Source organism: Marmota monax, unplaced genomic scaffold (genome assembly GCF_021218885.2).
Source record: "Marmota monax isolate L192 unplaced genomic scaffold, Marmota_monax_Labrador192_F-V1.1 WCK01_AAM20220418_F8-fsc00134, whole genome shotgun sequence".
NCBI classification, from domain to species: Eukaryota; Metazoa; Chordata; class Mammalia; order Rodentia; family Sciuridae; genus Marmota; species Marmota monax.
The window spans coordinates 1493272-1508575 of record NW_026692281.1 but is presented as its reverse complement, the minus strand read 5'-3'; positions in this window follow the sequence as shown (position 1 = coordinate 1508575).

The window sequence follows — 15304 nt, the reverse complement described above, 5'->3', positions numbered from 1 at the left end:
TAACAGTGACTAATCCACTAAAAGAGAATTTAGGAAAACTACCCCATTCACAGTAACCTAAAAAAAAATGCTTGAAATCAACTTAACAAAAGAGGGAAATGCCTCTACAATGAAAACTAGAGAACACTAAAGAAAAAAAAAAAAATTGAAGAAGACCTTAGAATATGGAAACCTCTCCCATGTTCTTAGATAGGCAAAATTAATATTGTCAAAATGGCTATACTACCCCAAAGTGCTATACAGATTCAATGTGACTCCAATTAAAATCCCAATATCATTCCTTATAGACATAGAAAAACCAACCATGAAATTCATTTAGAAAAGTAAGAGTCCCAGAATATCCAAAACAATCTTTAGCAAGATTAAAGCAGGATGCATCACAATACCAGTCTTTAAACTATACTACAAAGCTATAGTAACAAAACAGCATGGTATATGCACCAAAATAGACATGAAGACCAATAGTACAGAATAGAAGGCACAGATACAAACCCACATAAAGACAGTTTTCTCATACTAGACAAAGGCACAAAAAAACATATATGAAGCAAAGATCACCTCTTCAATAAATGGTGCTTGGAAAACTGGAAATCCATATGTAGCAAAATGAAAATAAACACCTATCTCTCACCATTCACAAAACTCAACTCAAAGTGGATCAAGGACTTAGGAATTAATCCAGAGACCCTTCATCTAACTAATAGAGGAAAAAGTAGAAGCACTGCATTCTTTTTTTAAGGTTTTTTTTAAAAATATATTTACTTTTTAGTTGTACATTGACCCAATAACTTTATTTTAAATATTTATTTTTATGTAGTGCTGAGGATCAAACCCAGGGCCTCACACGTGATAGGTGAACACTCTACCTCTAAGCCACAACCCCTGCCCCAAGCACTGCATTCTTGTGACCTAATTATCACTCACATTGCCCCAGATAAAGAGTTAGGATTTCAACATGTGAATTTCAGCATATGAGGATCACAAACATAGAATACACGGCAGAAATCTCCATCACATACATGGTTTGCAAATATTTTCTTTTACTACGTACTTTATTTTTTATACTCTTATTGGGAGTCTTTATCACACTAAATGAGGTTTTATTTTTTGTTTTGTTTTTAATCTTGATAAATTCCAATGTACTGATTATTTTTCTTTTTTTCAGTAAGATTTAATGCCATGTATAAAACTTCAACAACCCCTAAGTCTCAGAGAATTTATATTATGCTATTTTCTTAAAGTTTTATAGTTTTATATTTTACATTTAAGTCTGTACCATTTTGAATTAATTTTGAGTAAGATTCAAAATTGTGGTCAAAGTTATTATGGTTAGTAATATCCAATTTTTCCAGCATCATGTGCTAAAAAGATATTCTTCTTTCATTGTACTATATTTGTACCCCTGTCAAAAATCCGTTGAGGTCTGTTTTAAGGATTTCTGTACTTTTTTTTAAGAGAGAGAGAGAGAGAGAGAGAGAGAGAGAGAGAGAGAGAGAGAGAATTTTAATATTTATATTTCTTAGTTTTCAGCGGACACAACATCTTTGTTTGTATGTGGTGCTGAGGATCGAACCTGGGCCACACGCATGCCAGGCGAGCGCGCTACCATTTGAGCCACATCCCCAGCCCCAATTTCTGCACTTTTTTTAACTTACACATAATCTTGATTACAATAGCTATATAAATTTTTAAAAATAACTCTCATCTTTATTCTCCTTTTTCAAATACCTTAAACTATTCTAATTCAATTGGCAGTTCTTATAAATCTCAGAATTGTCTTTTCTACATCTGCAAAAACCATGTTGCAGATTCGATAGGAATTGCAATAAACATAGATTTAGCAATTATTTACAGCTTCACAAGGTTGAGTCTTCTATTTCAGGAACATGATATGTATCTATATTTAGGTAAATCATCTTTGATTCCTGGCCTCAGACTCTTATGGTTTTTCAACACTTTTTTAAAACTTTATACCTAAATAGTTCAAGTTTTGAGCAACTGAAAACTGTACTTTTCATTTCAGTGTTCATCTACTCATTGTTATTATATACAAATGTAAGAAATGTTTTTATGTTGATTTCGTATCCTCAAAATATGCTGAACTCATTTATTAGTTCTATCAGTTTTTGTGTTCTACAAGTTTTTTTTAATATTTTTTCATTGTAGTTGGACACAACACCTCCATTCCATTCATTTATTTTTATGTGGTGCTGAGGATCAAACCCAGGGCCCTGCGCATGCTAGGTGAGCGCTCTACCACTGAGCCACAATCACAGTCCTGTTCTACAAGTTTTGATCATCTGCATTTAGTTCAAATTCTTATTTATCATGATACTTCCACTATGACTTATTATATAGAAGTGTTGCATAGCATCCAACTAATTAGATATTTTCTTGTTACCGATTCATAGTTTGATTTCATTGTGGTCAGAGAATACATTCTGTTATCCAAATTCTTTTAAATTTTTTAAAAATTTGCTTTGGTCCCAGAATATGGTTTAACTTGGTATATATTGGGTGGTTTCTTATAAATGTTGATTAGATCTCCTATTTCATGAAGTTATTGAATTCTTATATATTATTGCTGGTTTTCAATCTAGTCAGACTGTAAGAAATGGTGATGGAAGTCTCTAATGTTGATTTTTTTCACATTTTTTTTCTATTCAGTCCTAGCAGTTTTTACTTCACATATTTTGCATCTCTGTATTTAGTGGTATACTTATTTAGGATTGTTGCATCTTTGTGGGTTGACTTATCATTATATGCAATTTTATATATCTACTCATTTCATTTGTTCTATTGTTTCAAATATTAATATAGTCATTATTTTTCCTTTTTCATTAATATATTCATTATAGATCTTATTATATCCTTTTACTTTTATATTGCCTCTATCATTATACTTCAAGTGAGTTTCTTATAGACAGAAAATAAGAAGGTTGAGAGTGTTTAATCCTGTCAACCTATGTTTTTTTTAAATTTAAAAGGTATATTTTGACCACTTACATTTAACATAATTATTAACATATAAGGGATTAAATCAGCTACTTTGATTTTGGTTTTCACTTTATTCTTTCTGTTTTGTTTCTCTATTTTTTTTCTTTCTTGGAGTTCCATGAACATATTTTAGAATTCTATAATAATATATACTTAGAGTATTTGTATCTGTTCATATAGATTTAGTGCTTTTTCTGAGTATTGCATTATATATGTACATATACAAAGCTTGTTAGAGTCTACTGCTGTTGTTTTACCAGTTACTCTACCCCATTTATAATATATTTGCCTTTAGTATTTTTCTTTTCACATATTGATAACTACATTAGAACCATATCAGTTTTAATACTTTTTATTTAAACCATCAAACATAATTTTAAATTCATTGTATTTACCCTCATTTTTATTGCTGTGTTCTTTGTTTATTCGAATGTCCTGAGATTTCATCTTTAATCACTTCTTTTTAGAAAAATTCTTTTAGCCATTAGAGTTGAGCTGGTGAAAAATTCTCTTAATTGTACTTCATCTCAGAGTATCTCAATTTCCCCTTCATTACTGATATATACTTTCACCAACTACAAAATTCTGGGTTCATATGTTTTTTGTTTCTTTGGCTCTTGAAATATGCTATGCCACTTCCTCAGCATTCATGTTTTTTAAATGAGAAATCCACTCTCCTTTGAATTGGTTTTCACCTATAGTTAATTTGTAATTTTTGTTTCAAGTTTCTGTTTTCTCTATAAAAATGTGAGTATAAGTCTTAATGTAGATTTCTTTGACTTTATCCTATTTGGGTTTTTTTTCTCAACTTTTTAGGTCTGTCTTTAACAAAAAATAGGAACGTTTTCAGCCATTATTATTAAAATTATTCTTCTGTTTCACACTTTTTTTGTTCCTGCTTTGGACCTCTGATGACATGAATGTTGCATCTTTTGCTGCAGTAATATAGATGCCTGAAGTAATTTTTATTCATTCAACATAATTTCTTATTTTTATTTAGCCTGAGTAATTTTCAACATTCCTTCTCCTAGTTCATTATTTCACCTGCCCTCTATTATATTAATGAGCTTCATTTCTTATTTCAGTTATTGCATTATTCAATCCTAATTATTCTTTTTGAATTTTTCTTTGAAGCATCTGTTCAATGTTAAAACTTTCTATTTGCTGAGAGTTAATTTTTTTTTTCATTTTTTCAAGGGTTATTGTAATTGTTCATTGAAACACTTTTATGATGGATGCTTTAAAATCTTTGTCAAATAATTCTAATACCTCAATATTCTTAATTTTGGAATATATTGATTTTCTTTTTTAATTGTTTGAGATCTTACTGTACTTAGGTATAATAAATTTTCATTGAAACCTGAACCATTTCAAGATTATGTAAGGAAGTTATGAATCTTATGTGAACTTTCAGGTTTAGCTGACTTCCTCTCACACTGCTCCAGAAGAGGAGGAGGAGTGTACCACTTCATTACTGCCAAATGGGAGTAGAAATGTAGGTTCCCCCACTAGGCCTCCACTGTTACCCAATAAGTGTTGGGGAACATTTTGTTACTGCTTGGCAGAAGGTAGTTCTAACCTCCCACTAAGTCTCCACTGATGCCTCTCTAGCTGGAAGGGGTAAGAGTGCCTAGTTATTGCTCCTCACATGGCCTCCTCTGACACAACAGGGGAGTTGGCTTCCCTACTGCTGGGCATTGGTGAATGTCCTGACCCTTCTATTAAATCTCCTCTGATATTATCTTAACAAGAACAGGGAGGGGCACCATGCTATTGCCAGGTGAGTGTGAGAGTTCAGATTCCCTACATTTTCTTCTTTGATATGTGAATTTGGTGCTCTGTACAGCCCAGTGGTGATGAAAGTACTGGTTCCCCACTCAGCCTTATCTAATACCTCTTTGACAGGGTTGCTTGAGCTCGTTGTTATAGCCTGGTAATGGGGGAATTCTAGCTTCCCAACTCAGCATTTGCTGGCATAGTGATATTTGCCTGGGGGAGAGAAGTTATTGTCTAAACATTTATGTCTTGCTAGGCTGCCCTTTGCCTTGCAATTTAGCTGGAAAAGACAGGCTTTTGTTTAGGCATTTTTTGTCAGAACCTATTGGCATTTCAGGGTCATGGGCTTCTTTGACATCAAGTTTTGGATATAAGAAGCAAAAAGGAAATGCAAGAAACTCACCAGGTTATTTTTCCTTGAGTTTTACAGTTCCTAGTCATATGTTTACTTCTTCCAAACTTTCCAAATGTTATGCTAGTTAGTTAGTTAGTTAGTTAGTTAGTTTGTGTGTGTGTGTGTGTGCGAGAGAGAGAGAGAGAGTGTGTGTGTGTGTATATATGTGTAATGTAAGGAATTTTTTATAGTGGGAGAAGCGGGGAAGAGTGTATCTACTTCATATTTCCTGAAATTCGAAGTTCAAGTGTATTTTAAAAGATGATAGTGAAAAGAATTGGATTGGATTCTGGCTGTAGTCCTGGACTATGAAGGAAAGGACAGTAATTTTGAATCCATTAAATATGATTGGCTAGTGTTTTAATTGTTCCTTTCTCTACACAAATGCCTCCTGGAGAGAAGGGATAAGGAAGTTACTGCTCAGACATCACAAAACTAGTGCTCTTTGTTCAAATGGTATGAGACTCCACACTAAACTATTGAGCTTGAACAGGTAAGGAGAGAGACAATTGTGTACTTGGATTTGAAATTTTTCAGGCATATTTTGACACCAGTGTATTTGGGATACAATTTGGAGACAATCTTATTAGCTTTACAATACTCAATCCTTGGAACAACCTTATACACAAAACCCCACCTATGACCTGAACTGATGTCCCTTATGGTGTATGGGTACAAATCTGATTCTTTTAAAGAAGCCTGGCTTTACAGTTTGTACAGAGGATAAGCAAGGCAGTATATGTTTATAAAATGAGCATCAGTAATTCTACTTGCTTGATATAAAGAAGAATCTGCACAGCAAAGCAACATGTAGTTTAGAACACAGATTTCTGATGAAGATAATAAGGACTAAATACCTAAAGATAGAAATGGAAAATTTTAGAAAATAATAATGAAGCAGACTGGAATTCAAGTTGTGTTTGAAGTGATATGCTCCATCATAATCTATTTTGTTATGAAATATATTCGTGTGTGTGTGTGTGTGTGTGTATTTGATATTGTATAGTTTGGAGGTTGGGGAGGGATTCAGAACTCAGTAGCAGAGAGGTTCCAAAGGAGGGCTCAAGGAGATATTATAAGTCAGTTACTTCCTAAATACATTAGAGAAAAGATGAGCTGTGAAGCTGAAGAGCCAGAGCTATCATCAGCTTAAATGGTTCTGAATCTGGCTTTTCCCCTTGACCAAATATGTTTTTTCAAGAACAGAATAACAAATTTGTTCAGCAATCATAATAAATGTACCCAGAATTCCCAAGTCTGCAAGACCACTGGTCTAAGGGCTAAGAAATTTAATTTCAGTCTAATTTCTTCCATTGCCAGTTCAAATAATCATGGATGAATCAATTTCCTCTTTCTGTAGCCAGGTTTCCCATCTGAATAAAAAGGAATTAGGCTAGACTAATTCCAAAGGTACATTCCAGTTTGCTTTTCTCTGACTTTATGCACTTGGTAATAATTAGGCTTCAAAAATATCTGAGTATGGCAATGTTCTGTCAAAGATAACAAACCCCACTCCTTAAGGTAATCGTTTGCAAAACAATTCACAAAGCTGGTGCTTGGTATTCTTTATTTTTAATAATTGATCTGGTGATCTAATGCAGTTGATTCACTGATAACAATTAATGATATATTAATTAATTCAAAGTCCAGATGTTGATGTTGTTTGTGGACACATGCTAGAAAGGGACAAATTATACAGGAGCAGTCTCTCTCTCTCTCTCTCTCTCTCTCTCTCTCTCTCTCTCTCTCTCTCACACACACACACACACACACACACACACACACACACAAGTTCTATGTGTCCTCCATGTATAATTATCCTTGTTTTTCTTTTCTTTTCAGACTTTAAATGTTTTAAATAGAACTCATATACTATTTACCTCCCATCCCTACCCATCAAACATTCTCCTCCTGTATTCTCCATCTTGGTTAATATTACTGTAATATTTATAGTTATCCTAGGTAGTAATACTGAAGTTATCCTTCACTATTTTTTCCAAGAAGATTAGCAAATTCTATACTCTTTACCATCATGGTCTCTCCTGCTAACCTCCAGTCTTTCTTCAACCTCAAAATATAGTTTATATTTCACCTCCTCTGAAGCATTTCCTGACCTTTTCCCTTCCCCCAATCATAGCTGTATTTACTCTTTACCCAGATATATTTATGAACGTTATACTTTTCCCTATCTTTAAGGTTATCATTCTATATTATAATTTACTGAAGTAATGTTTATCTTTCCTATTAGACTTGAATACCTTGAGGGCATTAGATTATACATAGCTTTGTCCCCAGGACAAAGAACAGTAAGTATTTGTTAAAATGAATGTTCAAGCACTTATCCAGAAGAGAAGGATGCTTCCAATATCTACAGGGGTGCTGTATCCTAAGCCCCAAGACCTAAGAACAGGAGTCACAATCACACTGACTTCACATTATTGGATTAAGGATGTCATGGCTGCCTTCAAATATGTGAAAGACCTCTATATAGAGAATGGATAAGATTCAATTCATCTCAAAGAGCACAAAAGCCAAACAAATGGGTAGATAATATAGTGGAATACATTCTAAATTATGAGAAAAGAAAGATAACAAGATTGCCAAAGGGGAAATAAGCTTATCTGAGAAATAGGGAATTTTTGTTACTGAAGGTGTGTGAGTGGTAGTTGGACAGCCACTTGCAGATAACATTGCAGAGAAGATTTACTTAATCATGTGGCAAAGATAGACTGAATAACCTTTATGGTTCCTCTAGAATGTGTTCATTAAAACAAGATGGAATGGAACAGAACTGGGTCATATTGTTCCCTATGTCTTCTTTGCCTCTAGCTGTGTTTCTCTTTGTTAATGGCATCATCACCAGTATCAACAACTCACACTCAAAAGCACAAAATCATATATCATTACATCACCTCATCATAGTTCAATCAGTTACCAAGCTATTCATAGTCTACTTTCACATCATCTTATCATCTCTTGAGTCCCCTCACTCTGTCTACATTGACATTTATTTAATGTGGATTTTTAAAAATATTTATGTTTAGTTGTAGTTGGACACAATACCTTATTTTATTTATTTTTTATGTGGTGCTGAGCGTTGAACCCAGGGCACCACATGTGCTGGGCGAGCACTCTACCACTGAGCCACAACCCCAACCCCTAATGTAGTTTTTATTTAACCTCTTGTCTGGATTATTGCAAAAGCTTCCTAACTCCTTGCCAATACTACCAGATAAATAATCCCTAATTCCCATTATTTCACATTACTCTTATGCTTAAAATCCTGAAATTGAATCACATTACCATTAGGGGAAAAAATACTTCCAATCATTCAAAGATCCTCCAAATTTGGTTATGATTTACCTTCCCCTACTTCTCTGCATGATAGCACTTCTCCAGACAACTTATAATATGGACTAGTCCCAGAACTGCCCTGATGTTTCAAATTTACCCCTTCTGGTTCCAACTATGTAATTCTTAAATGTATTCTTCAAGAACCAGGTAAAATGACATCTATCATCAGGCCCATTATTCATTACTTCCATTTTCCATCACATTCTGGGGGACATTTTCCCCATCTAAACTCTTAAAATAGTATTTTTGGTTAGTTTTTTTCAAGTTTTATCTTTTAAAAATCTTTTTATTTCAATGTACCTGTGCTCATATTTAACAAAGTTTTATTGTGGACAGCATATATATGGGTTTGCTTTTTTTAAATACAGCCAATCTCTGCTTAACCATCAGATTTTACTTGTAATATTCTTATGACTTTTTGACTTTCTAGCTTGTACAGTAACACCAAAAATTACCTAACTTTTATTTAGTACTATGTGTCAGCTACTATTCTTACTATTTTACATACATTATTTTATTTCTAAACTTACAAGCACCTCATGAGCTATTAATATCCTCATTCTACAAATAAAGAACTAGAGGATTGGAGATGTTAAATGTTTCCTTAATTACACACAGAACATTAAATTTTCCTAGTAAATGATACATGTGTAAGAAAAGGAGTGGCTAAGCCTAAGTCCAGTCCCTTTTCCTTGTTCCTTGGTCTCTGTCTGAACTGTGTATCCTGTGTACAAACCAATACATACTGTATGCCAACCTTACCTCAGTAGTTCTCTTACCATTATTTAATGCCAGGAGACTTCCCTGTTGATGATGAACAGGAAAAGTTGGAAATATTATAAGAGGAAATGATTTGGAAAAGAAATCAGCACTGGGGTCCAAGAGGCAGACAGAACTGCTATTGAGTCCTGACATCTTTATTTCCTAGCTATGTGACTGTGGACATCTGTTGAGCCTCAGGCATGAGGCTGAAATATTTAAGTGGAAATTTCAAAATCCATGAACCTGTTGAAAAAGATCTGTCACTTGTGTTTTATCTGTAAAATAATCCATATCACACCTGCCCCTATGTCTCACAGTCTTTGGTAAACCTTTTCTCTTTGTGGACATCATTGGTTATGTAGTGACATGAAGAATTTCAAATGGATAGTCTAAAAGGCTCTTCCATTCTGATGCTCTCTGAAACATGAGATAAATCATGTGGAATGACTTCCAAAAATATGCCAGTGGGCAGTTTGGGGGTCTCACACCATGGTTATTTCCTTTTTTTGTTCTAGGAAGTAGTAAACAGTGCTATTAATCATTGTTGTTATCATCATGGTCTCAAAGAAACATTTCCTGTGGAGAAGAGCATGTGAATATGATGAATAAGATTCATATTTGTGTTATAGTATATTTATAATAGTTATTTAAGTATTGTTTTCATTAATGCAGTGCATGAAAATTTATAAAGTACCTACACCATCAATGTCACTTCATCCCCATAACAATTTATTGAGATGGTACAGATTGTTATCTCCATTTTACAAATAAGAAAACTAAAATTGAAGAAGTTATATTGTATGCCCAATGTTATACAGCTAATAAGTGAAGTAGTCAATATTAGAAACCAGATCTCTCTGTACCAAAGTATCTGTACTGTTCCACAGCTAAATTTTAAAATGAAACAATTGTGGGTTTTTTTTAATAATTAATGGCTTTTACATTCATTGACTGCATTCCTTGTGTAAGATACTCTTTATACACTACAGAAATTTATATTTTAGTTAAGGAATCCAGACATAAACATAGTGATAGGAGAACCAAAAGGCTGATATGAACATTGAGTTTGAAGAGAGGGACAAAGACCTGGAGGTACATAAGGGAAGTATTCTTTTCTAGAGATGATATTTGCACTGGGTCTTGAGGAAGATACAACTGTGATGAGATGATGGGAGTGGGGCTTCCAAACAGGAAGAATAATGTGAGGTGTGGAAGATGAATATGCCAAGGTACATTTAAAGAATGAGTAAACAGGTTTAGCAGGGGCTAGGTTATTTGGCAGAGATACTGTTAATCCCTTGAGAATGCCTATATGTTAGAAGGCTTGGAATAACATGTTGTTTACTTCCCAATAGTCTGTAGTTTTTATTTACCCTATGAGGAAAGCCTACGTGGACCATAGAAAAGTCAAGTGAAATGTCAAAGGCCACATAGTCTATATTGGGTCCATGGCCAAGCCAAAGAGTCCCCTTGTGGCATCCTGTCTTCCCAATCAGTACCCCTTCCAACAAAATTTAGGGTCCACAGTCTTTTCTACTTCCAGGAACAGCAATAAACAATAGTTTATGTGAAATATAAGGATTCATGGGAAGATTTTTTTTTTTTTACTACAAAGACTCTTTGAAGCATCTAATCAGTAATCTGGACTTTACCTTCTTTGGAGGTGTTGGGAGGCAGTTGGGTCAGTGCCATGTCCCCAGCTCTCCCTTAGAACAATATACAATCAAGACACTAGGTGTCTTTCTACCTGACTCAATTATGAACACTCCCAAGATTCACCAGAGAGTAGGGAGTTCCCCAAGAAAATGAGACAGAGACTCAGAGAAATAGGCAGAGTTGGTGTCAACTGTAATAAGACATCAAATTAGAACATTCTCTCCTTTTTTAAGGCCACATTTTACCTTGACGGCTTTTAAAATAAATGTCAATTTGAAAAATGAGGAAGGCCTCTTTGTCTGTGGCTAAATCACTCTTGAAGTTCCAGGAATCATCCTTGCTCATTGCCTTACTTACTTTCTGTTTCAGATCTCTGTGTCCGCTCTTTCTTTTTTCTTTCCTTTTCCTCTCCTAGCCTTCCAATTCCCAGAAGCTCATTCACTGATGCCCCCATTATTAGCAAGCTGCAGTCACTGATAAATCACTATAGTTTGGGGTCTAACACTATCAGGAATTTTATCTTAATTATAGGGGTTGTGTGTGTGTGCATGCATGTGGTGTGGTATTCATTCAAGGAAAAGTATCTCCCCTAAGCCACCGATTGAGGTTTCAGAATGAGAAAATTAAAATGGCCTCATAGAATCCGTTCTTAAACTTGGAGAGGAACCAAGGAACCAAGCTGTTCTTCTGACACGGATGAAAAGTCCCATCTCAAAAATATCTAAACCCACTCAAAATTTCAAAAGAACCTGAGCTCAAGGCTCAAGCCCTGGGAGATGTCTTCTGCAGAGCAGCTGGAGAGCTACAGGGGAAATATAACATTTTTGTCCATTTTTATCTAATCCCACACAGATTTAATCTCATCCTTCATGAAACATATCTCTTAATCAAACACTGTGTAAATAGAAAGGGGAAAAAAAGCACCTCAAACACGACTTATGTTTTATTTTTAGCTCAATTAATCCCCAGAGTCATTAACTGGCCTGTGGCTTCAGGGCTAACCTGGAGGAAAGCTCAAAGGCCCTTGGGCCTCCTCAGTCTAAACTACCAATCTTTCTCCTGTGCTGAAGAAGGTTAGTTTAGGCCTTTAACTTCAAGACTCAATCCCAAGATATTCATTTCCATTTTTATTAAAGCACAGATATTACTGAAACCTGATTTTTTTGTGTGATTTGTCAAAGCCCTCAAAACCTAATTCAGTTGGCCACTCTTAAGTTAAATCTAACTTTGGCCTGCTGCAAAGTAATTTTTAAACAGGTAAAAATACTTTTTTTTTGATACTTTGATTCTGGGATTTTACCACTGAGTGATATCTCCACTCCTACTTATTTATTCATTTTAATTTTCAGACAGGGTCTCTATTTCGCTGAGGAACTCACTAAATTGCCAAGGGTGGCCTCAAATTTGCAATTCTCCTGCCTCAGTCCTCCAAGTCACTGGGATTATGGGAATCATCACCACCACATCTGGCCAGAAAGAACGTTTAGAGATTAAAATGATGTACACATTTCTCCTTCTGAACATTACTTTATTCATGTCTATAAACTTGAGGAAGTCACATTTCCTTTCTTGGTCTGATTTATCCTTTATTTAAAATGAGAAAATAAATCAGTGGATTTGATCCATGGTTCCCAAACTTTATGGTACATCAGAATCACTGGAGGACTAGGATAAAAATATAGATGCTTAAAAGCATCAGCCATATTGATTCTGATTTAGTATATTAAGGATATAGCTCTGGGAGCTACATATTTTTGTAAGCTTCCTACACAATTCTGATGGACACCATTGAACTCAACACTCTCTAAATTGTTATTCATATATAAAAATCAAGAAACTAATGTCTCCTGAAGAAATTTTGACATGTAACTGAACCATTCTGTTTCCTAAGATTCTCAGATCCATATTCAAAGCATTGAAACATATTAGAGCTCTAAAATTCCTGATTGATGATGAAGATAATGATGAAAACAGAAAAAGATCCATAAAATGTCAGTTATGAAATTCAGAATTGGCCTCAGAGAAAAACCAGGAAACTCTGTTGTCAAAAGGTGTTCTACAATATGGCCTTCCATTTTGAACATTATTCAAAATACCACTAACTTGGAAGTAGAACATGTAAAAGGATTCAGTTGAAGGTTATCTGGTAGCACAGAGGCAAGGCTTAAATTACATTATTTCAAGTGGCCAAGTTAGGGCTTCTAAGTGATGAGAGACTTACATGAGTCTCCTAGTTCTTCTGACCACCCCATATTCTAGGGATTTCTGATAGATTTACTCCCACTCTGAACCCCCTCAAGAAATTTAAAATCAAGTCTGGGGCATAGACTATGTGTGTGTGTGAGAATAATAGACCCCAGCCTTCTCCTCTAATGCTGCTCTTGTCTGGAGTGTTCTAGTCAAAACAGTTTGTCTCCATGGCAACCCCTGCTTTGGCTCAGCCTAAGGATTAAGATGACTTCATTGTACACACCTGATAAGGGAAGGCGGGATTTACTGTATGGAGAACATTCTTACTCCAAACAGAAACAGAGTCAACAAGTAGCCATGTTTGTCCCTGTTATGAAGGACAGCCTTGTAGCCCATAGAACTTATGCCTAAAGTAAGCCTCACAAGTTATCTCTGGCTTCCTTTCTCCATGCTTCCACATTTTCACTACCTGAGGTTTTGAAATCTTTAATTTCAAACATCCTAACAAAATTAATCACTCCATTTGATGGACATATTTTACATTGCCTCCTATGAGGAGTCAAATTGCTTGGCATTATCATACTAATTGTTGACAAAAAAGGGCAACTGAGTTGCATATATCAAGAAATGATTGCTAATATTTCACCAGGGTCTGGGGGAAGGATTCCTCCACTTTTAGGGCAAAGGTAGCTTAGGAAAATTCCTGTGATTGGGGAGGGACAATATGTTGAAGATGACTATATCAGCTCAAATTAATCTAGCATCTTGGAAGAAATATCTCTATCTAAACACTTGGGTATTTATCCCCAAAGAAATGAAAATGTATGTCAACACTAAAAACCTCCAATGTAAATGCTTATAAAAGTCATATACTGAAAACAACCTGTATTAATTTCCAAAGGCTTCCATAACAAATTATTGCAGTTTATGTGGTTTAAAATATTGGATATGTATTTTCTCATAATCCTAGAAACTAGAAGTACAAAATTAAGATGTCTGGAGGATAGGGGCCTACTGTTGGGCTATTAGGGAGAATCTGTTCCATGCTACTCTCCTGGGTTCTGAATATTTTTTGGCAATCATTGGTATTTCTTGTCTTGTAGATAAATCATTACTATCCTCAACCTTCACATGAAGCTCTCCCTATGTCTTTTCACATAAACTTTTCTCTGTGCATGTCTGTGTTGTGTCCATATTTCTCCTTTGTATAAGGACACTAGTCATATTGGATTAGAGCTCATACCAACGGCTTCATATTAACTTGGTTATCTCTGTAAACATCCTATTTTAAAACAAAGTCACATCCTGATATACTGTAGGTTAAAGCTCCAAATTATCCTTTTTTAGTAGACAAGATTCAATATGAAACATAATCAAATTATTCTATAATAGTGACAGCTAAACAAACTGGTGCATACATACCATGGAATATCACTCAGTACCAAAACACACAGCAATTTGAATGGATTTTAAGTGCATTATCTAAGTGGGGAAAAATAACATAAAAACATTATATAATTTCATTTATATAATGTGCTCAAATTTTTAAAAAATTTTAGACACCAAAACTAGAATAGTGGTTGCCATGCCTTTGGAACAGTATGGTAGAGAGAGGTGAGTATAAATATAAAGGGATAGAAGCCATGGAGCTCTTTGTAATGATGGAATAGTATTTTATCTTGATTACAATGATTATCAGAACCTAATAATATGATAAAATTAGTTGGAAATGGTCATTGAACTAATAACCATTTGCTTATTTCAATATTATTCTTTACTTATATAAAATATAATCACTGAAGGAAACTGGATGAAGAGTACATGGGATTTCTCTGTACATTTCTGTAAAACTCCCTATGAATGTAAAATTATTTTAAATAAAAACATTTTTAAATTTTGAAATGGTTTTTTAAATCCCTCCTCAAAATACTGAAAGAGCAGTCTTTTCATAAATTTAAAACCTTTTTTATATGAACCACTCATTTGAAACCCACAAAGTGTTCCAATAGAGCAGCAATCTAGTGGGTGACTTTTTTGTGAACAGAGCTATTGAGTATACCAAGAAAGAGACCACGGTCCCCAAGATAGCATCAACAATTAGGAGAATTATATTGGGTGATATACCTACATCAAGACCTGGCAGGAAATTTATTTGGAAATATTTTAGGCATACAC